This window comes from Lepisma saccharinum, chromosome 18 (assembly GCF_977018435.1).
Source record: "Lepisma saccharinum chromosome 18, izLepSacc3.1, whole genome shotgun sequence".
NCBI classification, from domain to species: domain Eukaryota; kingdom Metazoa; phylum Arthropoda; class Insecta; order Zygentoma; family Lepismatidae; genus Lepisma; species Lepisma saccharinum.
The window spans coordinates 52508474-52514401 of record NC_139246.1 but is presented as its reverse complement, the minus strand read 5'-3'; positions in this window follow the sequence as shown (position 1 = coordinate 52514401).

Genomic DNA, 5928 nt, shown 5'->3' with positions numbered 1-5928 from the left:
AACATGGTGTTAGGAAGGTAAAATAAACTAATGAAGGACTAAAATTAAACGGTCTTACTCAGTTGTTAGCATATGCAGATGATGTAGACTTATTAGGAGATGATATAAATACAATTAAGTTTAATGCTAAAGTATTTTTAAAAGCAGCTAGGTTTGGACGTTAAGAAAGAAAAAAACAAATATATGCTTACAGGCCGAAACCAAGTGTTAAGTAATAATCAAAATCTAATTATTGATAACAACTAATTTGAATCAGTTTCCAAATTCAAGTACTTAGGAGTAATACTAACAAATGTAAATTATATTAAAGAGGAAATAAAAAGCAGGCTTAATTCAGGAAATGAGTGTTACTTTTCTCTTCATTAAACTCTTATCTTTTCATGTAATATCTAAGAAATTAAATGTTAAAATATACAAAACAGTAATTTTGCCTGTAGTATTATATGGATGCGAAACTTTGTCCCTTCCATTGAAAGAAGAACATGAATTAAGAATATTTGAAAATAAAATCCTTAGAAAAATATTTGGACCTGAAAGTGATGAGGAGATAGGTGAGTGGAGAAGGTTACATAACTTAAAACTACATAATTTGTATTCATGTCCAGATATTATTAGAATAATTAAATCAAGAAGACTTAGTTGGGCAGGCCATGTGGCACGAATGGGAGAGGAAGGAAGACTTTACAAGATTCTTGTCGGGAAACCTGATGGTGAGAGACCTGTAGGAAGGCCAAGACGAAGATGGAGAGATAACGTTGAGATGGACTTAAGGGAAATCGGTAATAATGTAATAAATTGCATTATTTATATGTTACAGAGATTCCTGAGTGTTCAATGTCGAAGAAGCATTGGAAATCGCTGTGTCTAAGCTTCTGAGTATGTCATTGTACATTAATTAAGTAATCTTTAATTAATGACTTTGATGACTTTGTATAAAAAAATATTTAATATTTAATGAAACGTGCGTATGCAGAAAAGAACACATGAACGTTAGTTTGATTTGTAGGACAATGTTTTTTAACAGATGGAACAATGGACCATATTAGTGGTGACGTCACAGCAGACGACGGAGCACGTGTTGAGTCTAAACAGAGTGGAAACTTGTTTTTCACCTATTCAAATCCATTATTAATTTTCCATCGGAAGTGGTAGCTTTAATTATTATGACAGCAGTTATGAAGCAAAATTGTTATGCGTATCGTACATCGCAATTTATGTCGATATATAACATACATGTCTACTACCAGAATGTTAGAGGGTTAAATACAAAATTACACAAACTATACTCTAGTATATCCCTCGAAAATTATGATGTAATCATACTAACAGAAACTTGGTTAAATGTAGGTGTATATGATGGCGAGTTCATAGATAACCGGTACAATGTTTATCGTCAAGATCGGGTCCATAAGGGAGGGGGAGGTGTCTTGGTTGCTGTAGCAAACAAATATTCTGTTGAGGAATTTAAAATCACTATAGAATATGTAGAAATAGTATGTATCAAATTTACATTTGAATATACAAGTTACTTTTTTTTATCAGTATATTTTCCACCAAAATCACCAATTAAGAAGTATCAGGATTTTTTTGAATTTGTTGAGGAGATTGCTAACCGGCATAGTTTTAAAGTAATTATTGTTGGTGATTTTAATATTACCACAATAATAGATGATCAACATAATTTATTGGAAGGTGGACCTATTAGTATTTCTCTTGCTAATTTTTTATCAATGGGAAATCTTAAATCTGTCAATCATGTAAAAAATAAAAATGGGAAAACCCTTGATTTATTATTGACAAATATAAGTGATAGCATGACTCTTATTAGAAATTTACACCCGTTGCTTTAGGAAGACCACCACCACCCGTCACTACTTATTCACGACTTTTTAAACAAAAAGGTTACTAGTGTTAAATTAAATCCAGTTACTGTATACAATTATGCAAGGGCAGACTTCTACAATATGTACAAACACTTGGAAAATGAAAAATGGGACAATTTAGCTACTTACAAGAATCCCAATGATGCCTTAGACTACTTTTACAAGGTAATTAATGGTGTGATAGACATATATGTGCCGAAAATATCAATATGTAAAAAACGTTCTTATCCATATTGGTTTACATCTGGTATAATAAGAAACTTAAAAGAAAAAGGAACATACAGAAGAAAGATGAAATATTCAGACTATTATCAAACTAAATTTGTTGAATTACGTAGAAAACTAAAAAAGAATGATAAATATAGCATATAAAACATATGTATCAGAAATAGAGAACAATTTAATAAGCAACATTAAACCATTTTGGAATTTTATAAGAAACAAGAAAAAAACAAATAGGAAACTAGCTTATATGATGTATAAGGGTAATAGATTGGAAACGAACGTATTAATTACTAATGGTTTTGCTGAATATTTTCAAACAGTGTATGCTTCAAATCCTTCAACATATAACATCACTGAATCCTCTGACATGATAGTATCTCAGTCGTTGGTGGTAGATTCTATCACCAACGCAGAATGCAATGAAGCCATAAAAAAACTGAAATCAACCAAATCTAGTGGTCCCGACCAATTGCCAACATACATATTCAAAGGTTGTGCCGAATTATTATGCACCCCTTTGTGTTATATTTACAATATTATTTTAAAAACTCAAATTTTCCTTGATCTTTGGAAAATCAGTAAAATTTGTCCTGTTTTAAAAAAGGGAGACCCATGCGAAATTACAAATTACCGACCTATTTCACTAATCTCAGCTCCTTCAAAAATATTTGAATATATATTATATGACAGGATATACAACCATATTAAACCTTATATATCAATAGATCAACATGGTTTCTGTCCTGGAAAGTCTACTTCAACTAATTTGGTCAATTTCACACAGAGTATATCCGATTCCCTCGATGATAGGAATTCTGTTGATGCAATATATATGGACTTCGCCAAAGCCTTTGATACTCTTGATCACGATGTATTGTTAAGTAAATTGTCTAAGTTTGGTCTCTCTCATAACTTTCTTACGTTAATATCCTCTTACCTATGCAATCGAATGCAATTTGTGACATACAATCAAGCTAAGTCATACACTTACAAAGTCTGTTCCGGTGTACCACAAGGCTCCAATCTTGGACCATTATTCTTTCTATTATACATCAATGATCTACCCACAATTTTTAAATACTCAAAATGCTTACTTTTTGCTGATGACTTAAAATTGTATAAAGTAATGAAAGATTCAAATGATGCACATAAGTTGCAAAAAGACTTGGAAAATGCACAAAGATGGAGCATCGAAAATAAATTAAACTTTAATGTCACAAAATGTTTTGCAATAACTTTTTCCAGGCAAATCAAACCCAATATTTATCAGTATACAATGAATAATCGTGCATTATAAAGAGTAAATCAGATAAATGACTTAGGAGTTACATTAAATAATAAATTATCTTTTGGAACACACATTGATCAGATTTGTAATGATGCTTACAGAACGTTAGGGTTTCTAATTAGAAGTTCACAAGACATGCATAATGAAAGAGCTCTGACAAGCCTGTTTAATTGCCTTGTTCGAACCAAATTAGAATATGCAATATCATCTTTTCAGGATCAGGTATCATATAAACAACTACTCAGAGAATTCAATGTTACACCTCTGTACGAAAGGAGAGTAGTATCACATCAATTATTTTTATATAAGTTAGTCAACGGGCTGGTTGACAGTCCAAGTCTCCTCCAAACATTAAAATTTAATGCTAAGAAGGACATGTTGCGGTTCAGGCAGCCTTTTTGTTACAGTAAATCCAACTCAACAGAACACCAGAATTCCCCCATTCTAAGGCTATGTATTAAACATAATGAAATAGTCAGAAACGGTGGAGACTTGGATTTCGCTATGCCATTCATGCAATTCCTGTCCGTCCTTCGAAGAATATCATGAATAAATAATAAATAATTATAGTTGTTTTCTGTGTATATGGGTATGTTTGTAAATACAATTTGCCTGTATGTGTGTATATTTGTTTATATATGAGTATTTACATGTGTATAGTTATAAATGCCTCAGTCTGTATATAGATATGTACCTTGTTCTACCTCAGTGAATAGCTATCATTTTTGGATTTATGTTCTCTAGAATACTTGTGCTGGTGTTCTTTATGAAACAATTATTGTAGTTTTGCTCTCCTTTTTCTTCTATCGTTTTTGTATTGTTGGAATTATAATTTTTTAATTGTTTAAAATATATATATATATGTAAGCCTATTGTAATTGGAGCGAAAGCTCTGTTATAGGTGAAATAAATAAATAAATACCTTACAGAGAATATAGTACAGAATAACCGGAGTAAGAAAACCATGCATTTTTATACAAGATCTAGACATTTAAGTTCCGAGCACAGCCGAAGCAGGCCCGAAGAACCGATCCCAAGTCCGTCACGCTGCCGCTATGGATGATGGGAAACCAGCAGCCTCACGTGACTGAAGCGGCGGAGCCCATTGGCTGCGATTACGAATGAAACGTAGTTCGATACCCGGTAGAGGCACATAGTGGTTCGGATCCCACTTTAAACTGTAGGTCCAGTCCCGATTAACCTTACTGTGCATAAAGTGGACTTAAAACACCAAATCAATTAAATCAACGAATGGGACGTCGTTAGGAGCATTCGCTTTACTCGATTTCCTGCTCCATTTATTCTTTACATTCTCATCTGTAAGGTATGTGTTATGTATAGACGCATTCTCCGAAATCTCATCTTTCATTGATGTGGGATACAAATCACAATTTTGCTTCATAACTGCTGTCACAGTTCGTAAAACTACCCCTTCCGAAGTAAAATTCAATGGCTTGAGATAGGAAAAAATCACGTGGTAGCTTTGTTTGGACTCACGACGTCACACTAATATGGTCCATTTTGGCAAGAAGCAAAATGTCTAGCCATTCTCATACGTCATGAATAAAGTCAGTGACAGCACTAGAGGAGGCAGGGGGTGCGGGGGGCGAACGCCTGTCCCAACCAGCTCCAGCCAAGAAGAAAAAACTGACTAAGTTCATAGTACTTTCAACCATAATACGCATTTATGCATGGTACTTTGTGGGTATATTAAATGTAAAATATATCCACCTACTCCAGTTCTATCTTCCATTTTCTTCTAGCGCAATCAGTCGATAGTGTATAAAGCAGTGGCCAAATCACGTCAAGCATGCTACTAGTGGAACGCTGACACTTCATAAGTGATACGAGCAAAGTCGCCACATAAGGTACCTGAACCCAATATGGCCTAGTACCCAATATGGCCTATTTGCTGTTTCCAAGTAGTTACATGGTTAATTTAATATATGACGCTAGTATGTCATTTACACTGTCCGAATGACGTGATTGAACCTGTTGGCTGTACTTACAGTACACTAACTTGAGGACAAATAAGCGAAATAGCTGAACCTCCTGATTGTTTTATACGTGATCTAATATTGCATAGTCAAGTTATTACTTACTACATCTTCCAAGTGATAGATGATTATATCTCTAGTACATATTATTATAGCTTATAATTTGTACTTTGCAAAGATGTACTTAGTTTAGACTTTAATCTAAAGTACTGTTTATAACGAAGGAAAAAGAGCACTATGTAAGGTGTACTCAATATGGCCTACATAAGAATAAATCGTGAAGGGCATGAGCAAATGTGGCATTTGTTACTTTTATGTTACGTAGAGTGTATGTCACTCACTACGGATGTTAAATGACCTCTCATTTGCCCAGACTGTGATATGTGATCCATGGTCTTCTAGTGAAAAATTATGACACGTCACTTCCTTGTTTGTTGCTTTGTAAGCAATGTTATTTCTTTGTGTAATATCATTATGTCGTCATGTAAATAAAACGTAAGTGTATCAATACACTTATCTACCTGTAAAAATAACA